This window comes from Calliphora vicina, chromosome 1, assembly GCF_958450345.1.
Source record: "Calliphora vicina chromosome 1, idCalVici1.1, whole genome shotgun sequence".
NCBI classification, from domain to species: domain Eukaryota; kingdom Metazoa; phylum Arthropoda; class Insecta; order Diptera; family Calliphoridae; genus Calliphora; species Calliphora vicina.
In genome coordinates, this window is record NC_088780.1 from 168,160,400 (window position 1) to 168,174,208 (window position 13,809).

The following is a 13,809-nucleotide window of genomic DNA, read 5'->3' on the forward strand; positions in this document are numbered from 1 at the left end:
GCACTCAACATTTAGTGCACTACTCCCAACTCTGCTTTTAAAAACTAGTTTGGTGGCCTCAGTTTTAAATATAGAAAAATTCAATGACTCAGCAGACAAGTTTATGAAATTATTGTAAATTTTATATACAATTTTCATTAGTCTGTAGTGTAGCTTTGTTCTTTAGACTTCAAATAAATAAATGAATAGTCCATGATATGGTTCATTATAAGTCAAAACAGATTTCATCGATATACTAAAATACACTTTTTATGTGTAGTATACAAATTAAACTTTGTATTCCCAAAAAATAACTTTAATGGTTATATGATTTAATTGGGTCATGTTATGATTGCTTTAGATCATAGTATAATTACTACAACAACATTTGATCATAATATTATATGATTTGATCATAATATTATATATTTTATGATACTAATAATGATCATACTATGTTTGGTCTACAATCATAAATCTTATCTTAGATTAAGTTTTCAGCAACCATGTTTTTTCTCTGCCTGTAGATAAGAATGCAATAATTGTCTTAATACAATTATACGAGTATTTATAAATAATTAAAATATCTTAATCCTTCCACAAGTGACAAACAATTCTGTTGTATTAAAGTCCTTGATAAAAACAACATTTATTAAGTTTAAATTTTTAAAAGAAATTTAATCAGAATTTTCTTAAAGTATCATATTTTGTTCATATTTATATTGCAAATAACCTTTACTAAAGTCCAACAACAAAAACAGCAATAAGTAACAACAGCAGCAACAATAATATAAATATTGTCATATAAAACTATTTTTTTTTTCAGGGCTAAAAGACAATGAATGAATGAAAATCCTGTTGCCAGTCAATGTTTAATACTGGCTGGACTAAATGTCTTTTTCATTTGCTGTTACGGTCATTGAATACTTTCCACTCATGCCCCTTCTCTCTCTCTTTCTGACTCTCTGTATAATCGTATCAGTTAAAGACTTGTTGGCTGGCGTTGATTTAATTTTATACCAAGTTTTATAGCAAGGCAGCACCATTCATGGCCCACTCACTCCAGTAACAATTTGTATCAGTTGGAACGACTAGTAAGTATCAGTCAGTCAGGGCCATTGTTGTTTATTTAGTTGTTGGTTTCTTTTTCTTTGAGCTTACATACATATGTACATTCATATGTTAGTTGCAGTTGTTTTATGATGTTGCTACAATGTTTTGTTGGTGCAAGTTGGTCACGTGGTCACATCTTCAAACACATTGAAATGAGTGCATGCATGTTTGTTTAAAGGAAATAATATAAAAAACTTAAACAAACATTCTCACATGGTGTCATATAAAAATGTTTACATACATACCTTGTGTCCATTAGGGTGGTCCCACAAAGACTAAAAGTTTTACTAAATCGTGTCGAATGGTATAAAAGTAATTTTCCATTCCCCTTTTCCATTTCTCATTTGTCGCAAAAATGTTAGATTTTCTAAATTTGCAGGCTGATGTATTTGCAGCTTTTAATGTAATACTATAATTCTTTCAATATAATTTCATTAATTTTTCGAAATTTACCCTTCTTCGAGTTTGATTTTTTATGAATATTGAATCAAAGATCTTTCTCATGATAAAAAAAATTTATAAAATTTTATTTTACTTTGGATAAATTGATAACTATTGTTGAGCTCCGTATAACTGAGGCACCTTAGTGTATATCCAGGTGAATGTGAAACCGAGGAATACTACAACAACTATAAACCAAGTATAAAATGTTTGTTGTCATCAACATTAAACCAAGCAGAACCCTCTCAGCTGTTGAGACTTTGCACAACATGTTGAGAACTAACAAACAAATATAACTATAATATCAGAGAATACATATGTACATATCTGTACCATGTGTATGTTTATACATATACAACTATATATAACAATATTTTCTCTTGCTACTTATATACAGGTGCTTGAAACACATTTTGTTTGATACATACTAAAGAAGAAGCGAACATTAACGAGAAACCAACACTATAAAATATACAATTTAATGCATCCTTTAAAATATATATATATTTTGCCATTTTGCTCATTTTATGTCCATCGTTATTGCTGGACATGAAGTAAATTTAAACATGAACGTTAGAAAAATCACCGATCTAAGTGTAACACCATAAAAACAACTAACCAACTAAACAATAAGCCAAGGAATAGACTGTCAATCACTTCATTTCACTGTATTTTAAATTACACCGTACAACAGTAATTTTTACACATGCAAAAATCAATGCTTATGCGAAAGTAGTGATCATATATAGTAACACTGCGTAATCAGTTTTGTTGATTGGGTCAAATGTACTATTAAATGGACTTTAAAATTTCAAATTCTAAACAATTTTCTAAAAATTATACAGGGAATAACAAATTTAATCCAAAAATAAATGCTAAGAAATTCAACAGTCTAAAAACATATATATTTCTCCTTGATTCATTTCTTTCACAGTGTCTTCATTTGTACCTGGAAGGAGCCACATACTACTTTTTATTTTGCAATTATAAGAGGGCGTGGCACCTCTGATACAAGAGAAATAGTTATAATTGAATATCATCGAATTATAGCGAGACCAAGAAGCTTTGAACGATTTATTTGGTTACTATTATATGTATGTAGTTCGGGCAATATTGTATTAGTGGGCGAGGCACCTCCCAAACAGAGTAAATAATTATTTTAGAATATCTAAAGAACTACAATTGCAAGCATTTAAAACATTGTTTAAGTTACTTTGATGCAAGTGTCTCTTGCTACTCTAAAAATAAAGGGGATCGAAACAGTGGGCGTGGCCCCTACTTTACTAATAAAATTTATCATCGAATATCTGAACAACTATAATAGTGAGATTCGCAAAACTTTATTACTATTGTAAGTAGTTTTTTTTTCAACAAAATTTTAAAAAATTTAAAAGAAAAATTTCGGGGTAAACAATATTTTTCCAGATTTAGACCCATTACTTTGCCTTTATATACGCCGCACAGTGCGGCCAAAAGTCGAAAAATGTAGAAAATTATCCACAAATTGGTATATGGGGATTTTTGATGTCGCTGATTACGAATCCATTATCAGAATTAGTAAATTCATAATGGCCGACCTAATATGACGTCCTGTCATCCGAAAAAACTTATAAATGAATTAGCTAATTGATTAAAAGTTTCTGTTTTGATATAATTAGGTTATATAATTGAAAAATTTAGGGCGTGGCACTTCCCATAAAAAGTAAATAGTTATTATGGAATATCTGTTGAATTATAATTGTAAAAGCCGCAAAATTTCCAGGAATTTACTTCGGTACCATTATGCGCTTCTTGACTAAAAACGTTCGGAATTAGAAAAATGGACGTGGCAACATTTCGTTATCTTCAGAACTATAATTGTGACAGTCTTTAAACTTTATACGAATCAATTTCATATTACTGCATGAAGTTAAACCAAAAATTGGGATGGATCGGAACAGGGGGCGAGTCACCTCCCATACAAAGAAAACTGCTATTTCTAAATACCTCGAAAACCATACTTTTTATTTCATTACGATACGGGTAGCGAAGTACACCGGGTTTTAGCTAGTAAGTATAATATAAAATATCTTCGTCAATTCCTGTTATTTTGTAGCATGTAAAAATATTAAACGTGCAGTTACGTGCAGCTGAATTTTATTTATTTGATACATAATACTATTACTTACTACCTCCAATAGCTTAGAGAACAGGATCTAGCAAGATAAAAAATAATTCACTCAATCATATCCATTATGTTTGAAAAAATAAAAAAAAATATCCTTACATTTCTGGCAATTTACTATTTAGACATTTACATTCAGATTGATTCAGCTGTAGAATACATTTTATTTCATTTGATTTGCTTGATTACAAAAACTTTGACACGTGTTTAACGGAAGCTTCTACTAGTCAATCTTTCCTACTGTAGTGTGCCATTCGAGTGAATCATTCAAACTGAATTTGAGGCAAGGAACCTTATTATGAAAATTTTTCAACTCCTAGAAAATTGCTTTAACCAACACAATGACCAAAAACCCCCAACTAAAACTTGTTTTTTTCGACTTTTGGCCGCACAGTGCGGCCATATATTTAATTTAAAATGGACCAAGTCTCCTAAAAATATTGGCAAAGGCAACTTTTTAAATATATGTATCAAAAGAAATGTCCACTTCTATCAATAGCTGCCAAAATATCACGGGAAAGCTTATGCAAGCGTGGTTTATGTTTTGAATACTTGTATAATAAAGAATGATTGATAATCTATAGTCACAATTAGGGTATTCAATTAATCGGGTTTCTGGTTTAATCGGTTAATCGAGCAAATAATTAATCGAGGTTTAGATTTATTCGGTTAACGAATTTTGTGTACAAAAACATAAAAAACAGCAAATAAGGTATTTGAGATCATTTTTGTAAACATATCGACTATTTGCTGCAACAACGTCAGTACTCAAAATCCGTGTTATATGAACTGAGTAATACAAAATATGCGTTGTTCTATAATCTTTCATATAGTTTCATCAGTTGTCAAATAAGTCAATTATTTTTTGTGTGAGAGTGTTTTTTGTTGTAAACATCATTAAAATTCATGTTTTCTCGTATATTTGATAAGTAAAAATACAGATTAGAAAGATATTAATATCTACTATTTATATTTCTAAAATCGCATGATTTGTTGAAAATTTATTTAAGAAATAGTAAAATGTCATAAAATATTCAAAGATGTTTTTCTCGAAACGACTTTTTTTGAATTATGATGTTGCAGCAAATAAGCGATGTGTGAGCTTTTTAAGGTTTTAGTGAGATCTTCCGATATAATCTTTTATAAAAAGAATATAATTTAAACGATTTTTTTCTTTAGATTTAATAAAACTTTTCTTGGAAAAAACTCGCTGATTGTATATGTTGGAGAAATCAAAAGCATGATAAAGAATATTCCTTTTTGGATTCACAGAAAAAAGTTTCAACATAAATATTATGATTTAATTTCATTGATTTCAATTCATAACATTTACATACATATAAATAATTTCCAAAATATTAACACCCATATGCATAAACAGTTTTTAAATTTGTCAAAGGTTTATAAAACAAATTTTGAATGGAAATTTTGTTTTATAAACCTTTGATAAATTTAAAAATTGTTTATGCATATGGGAGTAAGAATTTTTTCATATTTTATGTTTTCAAATTAAATCTTGAAGGCTTGAAAAATATAATATCAATTTTTATGTTGAAAAATGTTTGAAATTTTCTTGGAAAATTTTTTATTTATTTTTATGATTTTGAGAAAATATGCGAGAAATTGATTGAATTTGTTTAAGGGGATATTTTAAGTTTCAGACATTGTTGATTCATCTTAAAATATTGGCCAATATATGGCTATTATGCAAATAGTTATGAATTAATTCATTAGATAATGCAATTTATTATAAAATATTATTAAATTTATGCAAAAAAAAAGCTAAAATTTCCGTAATGAACAGTTTTATAATATTTATGAACATATTCTTATTCTGAATGAAAAAGTTAGGGAAAAAAAAGTCATGTTCGATTAATAATATTTATTACAAAATTCATTCCAATTATGAATTTCTGTTTTCTGTGTTGTTTTAGATTTTTATTAATTAAATAGTTTCGTTTAGTTATGATAAAAGACACTTTTCAAAAAAAGTTTCGTCTATACATTTAAATACAAAAGTTTCAAATACGTACATGTAAATTAAATATGTCAGTTGTTATACAGACTCACTAATCAAGTTTATTGGATGTTCAAAAAATATCTAATATTAATTTGATACAAAAAAAATGTTGAAAGTGAAAAAAGGAATTTCGGTTAATCGACACAAATTAATCGGTTTATTTGTTATTTGAAAATCGGCAATTTCAAATTATTCGAACAATTAACCGTCCAAAATTAATCGGTTAACCGATTAACGGTTAATCGATTGAATACCCTAGTCACAATGTTATGAAAATAGTTCCAGGTACTTTTTTAAAATCATTATAAATATTAAAATTTACATAAAATTAGCAGATATCAAAGCAATGTAAAAAAACACATAACATTTTTATAATGACCATAAAATTTTTCAACACTTAAAAATGGCAACAAATATAAAATCTTACAACTTGACTGCTGACTGTTTAAATATAATTGAATAGAAGAGACAAAGCAAATAAAACAACACAGTGAGTGCAGTGCGTTCTTTTGAAAAAAATTATTTGCTACTTAAATATTTGTCCCAACACTTGCTACATTTTATTAGTTGTTAAACAAAGAATTCAATGTTTGAATTTTTACAATGACAGTTTTGTGTTGCAGACACAACCCCCACAAACATTTATTTTATAGTCATGATATACAAACAAACAGGAACAATATTTATGCCAAGGATTTTTATTACATTACAATTTTATGTTCTACGAAAAATGGTCATTGTCATTGGTAGTTTGACCCGTTCCCAAACCCTAGCTACTGCAGCTACACGCTCTATTATATGTCCCCACTTTTTTATATGATTTTGGCCATTAAAAGCAACCATAATAATGAAAATAATATTAGATAATCATACCATAAATTGTAATGACCATTTAAAATCTGCACAGACTTATAGGGAAAGTTGAAATATATACATTATGTCACACACTTTGTCCTACCGTCTATGGCTATGTATTCTTTATACAATACTTATATACATATGTGTGTCTGTATTTGTAATTATGTGTTTGTCTGTACCGTAGGGTGGCCCTTATTATGCACTTTTGCGATTTTCAATGCTCCCAAGGTCTTCTGCGTCCTAGAAAATTTGAGGCAAAATCGTATAACGTTTAGAGGTTGCACATTTTAGTTGAGGTTCCATATTTTGGGTAAAAAAAAGTTAAAAATTAAATGTTGAAAAAAAAATTCAATTGAAAAAACAGTTTTTGTATTTCATTTACCCATAGATGTTCAAATATAAAAAATAAATATTTTCTAACTAACGATTAAAATTTGTGTTCTTAATCTAAGCGGATTTTGACCAATATCCACCTTCCCACTCGAGTTCCAAATAACAACCTGTTAGTTCATTTTGGTTTCACTGGATGAACCAGTATCCGGAACTATTTTGTTTTTTTCCAAATTTTTTTTAATTTTATTGAAAAATTTTTTTTTGGTGAAAACAAAATTCGTGTAAAAAAAATATTTTTTCCGATTTTGGCCGATAGCCTTATATACATCGTTGCAATGGACTTTGAAATATCTATCATTTGATATCCATATTCATAACCAAAAATCGAGGTTATCCCGGGTTTTTCCTTATATCTCAGACATTTGTGGGCCGATTTCGTCGATTTGAAATAGCAACCAAGCCGGAAGAATTTTCGATATATTGATGCGTGAATCATGTATGTACATAAATTTGGGGGCTACGGAAATTGGATTTCAACATACAGACGGACATGGCTATATCGACTTCGCTATCTATAGCGATCCAGAATATATATACTTGGTGGGGACGCAAATGAAAAATGTAGAAATTAAAAACGGAATGACAAACTTATATATACCCTTGCCACTCATGGTGAAGGGTATAATAAGGGTACATGTGTGTGGTAGAAATTAAATTTAAATTTCAAATGGTTTTTGGTACTTTTTTGAAATTGAAAGGGGTCAAAGTAATCTCTCTTTTTAGTACATTTTATTTTACAAACATATTTTTTATGTACATTAATATAGTAACAAAATTTTGCAACGGAATAATAATAGCTCAATCGTTACCGGAAAATGTAAATGGGAAGATGTGCTGATACCACGAATTCCTAATTATTTGCAGATAAAATGTATTTTAACGTTTTTACCCCTTTTTGATACCTTTTTGTCCACGTTGAGATGATTCAAAAAGTCATATGTTAATTTACAGAAAATCATATTTTATTAAAAAAGTACCAACAATAAATAAAATTGATACCCCTTTCCAATTAACAAAAAGCACAAAATTCGTATTTGGTATTTTTTGAATGAATATTTATTTCTATGTATATTGGTTCAAAAGATACACAGGTTCTAAAAAAAAGTACCAAAATTAGTTTTTACCCGTTTTAATTCTCAAAATTTTCGATTTTCAAAAATTTTCGTAAACGAAGAAGCATTTTAAATGCATTTGTATCTATATTAGTTTATTTAGAAGATATAATGTTACCGAATTTAACAGTTGTTACCCACTACACCATCGAATTTCCAAAAATCACTTCTCAGTGGATCTACATAGGTAGAGGGGAATAGGTTCCTAAATTCTGCCTTTTGACATTTTGGCTGGGCGATGATAAATCCATCAGACGCTCAGTAATACTTATAATCAGGGCAACCAAAAATATGCTCTAAAAAAGTGTTTAATACGCATAAAATATGCACTTAAAAACGAAAAATATGCTCTTAAAATATAAAAAATATGCACTTAAAAATAGTTGGTTATTGTTTGATTGCAAAATTTCATTAAAAAAATATATATGAAGTAAATAAAATATTGAGCTCATAAATTAAAATTGGTTATTATAGGATTAAATTTCGATTTTAGTGAATTTGGTACTTCACGAAAATAGTTAGATTCAATTAATTTTATTATATTTAGCAATAAATTACTATGTGTTTACTTAAGTTTTAAAATGTTTAAACTAAATCTTTGTTTTAGATTTCCAAGTTTCTTAGACAATCAAAATGAATTGATTTGTCTCATATTTTAAACTGCTTAATATTTCAAACTTTTTTTTAGTAATTAGTTGCATAATATTTGATATTCTCAATCCATGTGTCCCAATGTTTATAGGATCCCTACTGAGGATGTACCCAATAAATATCTCCAAATGTTTCTATTTTATATGAAGCTTTAAAAGCTTTTTTATCATTTGAATAATGTTTCAAAAACTGTGAATAACGTGTAATTTTTTGGTAAAAAATTGCAAAGGATTTTGGAGCATTCATCATGTATCTAGATTAACATCTGAATTCGGCTTCTAAAATTTAAATAGAATTATAAAAGAGCCTTACAATAGTGGAATGATTAGTTCTTTTTAAGACTGCTACAATTAAAAAAAATGTTTGTTCAAGTTTTATCATTTGGACTCAAAAAACCGAGACATTTCCTATGTTTCTTCCTTTCTCATCCATTGTATCGTCCATCAATATCCACGTATATAAATATATCAACGGGTTTTGAACGCGAGATTTTCGATAGATCTTAATATTCAGAACGTCTGTTGAATACTTGTTTAATTTTACATTTGTGGTAAACTATTAATGCCCAAACATAACTGCCTTAAATTCCTTCTTTTAAATGTATCCAAATTTGTTTTAAGTTGCAATTTTGGAATTTTCTTTTAATTTTTTACGTATTTTTACTATTTGTTAATATTTGAGTGAGTATATTTTTAATTTAATTGAAATATATGGAAACTAAGCTCCCTTAAGTCAACGAAAACTCTATGAAGATAAGTCGATTATGGGTACTCTATTATTTATTTAAGTAGCTAAGGCCAATTATCATTGGACCTTAACAAAATAGTAAAATATAGAAATGAAAACTTACAATACAAACAATAGAATTATATCAGGAAAACAAAATAATGAAAAATAAAAGAAAATATGCAACAAAAATATGCAATTATGAGTTAAATATGCAAACATAAGCTATAAAACGCAAAATATGCTAAAATATGCAGTAAAGGGCAAAATATGCAAAAATATGCACTAACAAATCGATGCCAAAATTCTTAAAATTGTCTGAAACGGATAAATAACTAACTCATATGTTTATACGACGCACATCAAAAAATATGATATTGCATATTTTTGGTTGCCCTGCTTATAATCAATATGTATTTCTATAGATGGTGGAGCATTCTTTCGACCTTTGGATCATTGAAAATCCCAAAAGTGCAAAATACGGGCCGGCCTAATATACAGTGTTCAGATTGGAGAAGCATAAACTTTAGGATTATTATTGGTTGTAAGTTTGTTTGTTTTTATGTCTGTCTGTATGTACAATAATTCAATGTAAATATTTTGTAAAGCAAAATATTTATCATTACTTTGGGTTTTATAACTGGTAAACACTGATTGAAAGACCTTAAAGCTTTTAATGTACAGAATTAACAAATTTAAGAGTATGTATTTTCTTAAGCTTAAGATGTGCCAAAACAAGAGCTTTATTGTATTTGCAGCTATTAAAAATATTCTTGTTACCATTATTTATACAGAATTCAATGTTTATGATGTGATTTAAATACTGATAAGATTTTTAATAAATCTTAATGGACTTTAAATTATTCTTTATTGCTGAATATGCCTAATAATTGTAGGGACAGAATTTAAGTATATTTAGTAGTGCTATTTAATAAACCTTTGAGCTTTAAAGGATATTCTTAAAACGATAATTCCCCAACTTTTGCTAAAGGTTACAATCTGTATAATCTAGAAGTTTAAGTTTAAAATTTCTTTGGTTTTAACTTGATTTCCAAAATGAGTAATTTCCTTATACACAGCTAAAGACGGCGCCATGGAAACTTCAATATTTCCATATTACAAAAAAAGTTAGTGAAATTAAAACACATTACTCCCTTGCTACCCTCAATTGCCTTTATATCAAATATTTATTATTTCATTTTGACCTTATGAGATTTCTAACATCATCCTAACGAAATTTATTAATATTTATGGAAATCAATATTTTAAATCTGTGCAATTTAATGAATGCAACTGTAGATATTTATAAATTGATATTGTATGATTTAATTTAGTTCGTTTGCTGCTTTTTTTGTTTACTCAATTGCTTGTTTAAAAGCATTTTTGGTTTTCACAGATAAATCAATTTAATTTATGGTTAAATATCCATGTGATGACTAAATATTTCGAATGCCATAAATTGTGAAATTAATGAAAACAAAACCAATTTACCACAAAACACTCTGAGGGAGACCTAACGACACAAATATTTGTGCAAATAAAATACTCCTTTATTAAAACAAGAATTACATTAGGATGGTTCAATAAAACTTCTTTTGCTATTGGATTTTTTATTAGGACATCCTTAGATTAGGTTGTCCGGTAATATATACTAAAACGTTATTAGACCCAACCTGTAGCCGTGAGATATATCAGTAGGTTTAAGTGAAGTACGTGATAAAAGACAAAAAAAAGACACGTGGTCCCAGTTTTGCCCAAAGTCATGCACTTTTTATGGCCCCCCAAAGATTTGGGGCCTCGTTGTCATTTTTGGAAAAAAGTGATAATTTTCTCAGGTTCATATCTTGAAACAGTAAGGAATTTTGATTTACTCTCTGAGGCAAAGTTGTAGCTCTTGTCATCAAAATCTATATATGGTCAGTAGGCCCAGAATCTACGCGTGGCCATATGTTTTCGATCTCCAACTTCCAGATGCGTTAAGCCTCGCTGCGCTGCAAGAAGAGGTGGCCATTATGTAAAGGTTTATTGGAACAAGGTACAGTATAGTGTTCAGTGCCTCTGAAAGACTAGTTCGCCAGTTATGCGAAATTATTTTTTTATACCCTTCACCTTCGTGAGAAGGGTATATATAAGTTTGTCATTCCGTTTGTAATTTCCACACTATAATTTTCCGACCCTATAAAGTATATACATATATTCTGGATCCTTATAGATAGCGGAGTCGATTAAGCCATGTCCGTCTGTCTGTCTGTTGAAATCAACTTTCCGAAGCCTCCCAGATAATTTACATACACGATTCATACATCAATATCTCCGGAATTCTTCCGGCTCTGTTGCTATTTAAAATCGAGAAAATCGGTTCTTTGCAACGACGTATATAAGTAAGTTGGATCTACAATGGGTCAAAATCGGAAAAAATATTTTTTAACAAAAATTTAAATTTAAAAAATTTAAAAAAAAAAATTTTAAAAACAACAACTGCAAAAAAATATATAAGATTCGGCACAGCCGAATATAGATCTCTTATTTGTTTTGGTTACAGTCCACCATACAAGAGATTAATAAATAAAAATTGGACGTTCTATAGCTGAATAAATCCATTTAACTTTGATGGGATTGAGTCCGCATTTTTTACGAAACATCTTACGCCAGGTGTAATTCAGTTTCATGTTAATTTAGAGTCCATAATAATCACATTTTTGTAGAGGTTGTTTCACATTTTGTTTCATAACATATTTTCTGTTGAACCGAATTTGCTGATTTTCAATACCAAACTGCTTAGCAAAATGATAAAAAATTTTGATTGTGTATTTTTGATGTAGGCGTGTTTTACACAGACATATGTACATAGCTATAAAGACTTCGAATTTCATAAGGACAAATTATTTGTTTAATGCCCGTAATTTCAACAAATAGATATCTATTAGTGCTTACGTATGGAGTAAAAATATTTGGTAATTTTAACCTGTAGATATAGATTTGAAATCAATGTCAGTTACCGTTTAGGTAAATTTATCTACTGGTTATTTGTTGAAATTACGGGCATAAATATAGTAGATTGGAGTGCAATAAGTATATGTATATGCATCTACATTAGAACAACCCTAATACACATGTTAGTTAGTATCTATTGAAACTGAAATAAAAGCTCGTTATGAATTATTACTAGAGAATGTATGATGATAATGCTACATATTTGATATAAACAAATAAAGGATATAAATATGTATAAAACATTCATACTGTGACAAAAATAGTTTCAATAAAATACTATGTTTCATAATTCTGGGGACAAATAAAATATTACACAACTTCTAATGTCACAAAATCGCGTTCCGAATTGTGCTTTTTATAAAATTTGAGTATTTACGAGAATACCATAGAATTTATATACATATTCAACAACACCCAGAGAAAAAATGTTTACTGCAACCATTTCATAATTTTTACTAGTTTTTAACAATATTATAGTCACTGTAATAATTTATATGATTGTGGTAACCATAATATGGTAAATTTAAGTTGCACATGATTGTAGCAATCATGTATATGATTGTAGTAAACAAGTATATGTATGCTTGTAACAACCCTTTTTATAATAATGGACTTACCATATTACGTTGCAACGTTGGCCCGCCATAACTAAAAAAACAAAAAAAAATCGAACAAAATTAAAAAAAATAAATCAATAAACCTAAATATCTCTTCAACTTATAGAGATAACCTACACGTGTAAGCGTATTTTTAGTAGATCTTCTCAAGGACTATTTATATTTAAAATTTCAGCTCATTCGGATCATAAATGGATTTTTAGCGATTTTTTTAAAAATTTAAGACCCGAGGTGACCAAATTTGAGGGGCCACGTATTGGCCTCCATTACCCCTAGGAAGCTGAACAACTGCAAATCAACTCGAAAACACCTCAGCTATAATCATGTGAAAATTCGTAATAATATCTCTAATAGTTCCCGAGATACCGAATTATTGCCAAAAAAAACGTTTCTGAACCACTGTGCGTTGTTCTCGGCTTATGGATATCATAATCTTAGAACAACATATTATGATATGATTCATCATAAAAATGGTTGTCACAAAAATATACTTGTTTACTGTAACCACATACATATATGGTTGATACAATCATGTGAATCGTAAATTAACCATATCATGGTTACCACAATCATGTAAATAGCTACTCTGACTATAATATTGTTCAAAAACTTGTAAAAATGTTGAAATGGTTACATGTGCAACTATTTTTTGTCTCTGCGTGTAGTAACCAATATTATTTCAAACTTTCTAAATTCAATTTGCAATTACATACGTATTTCAATAATTTTTACACACATCCT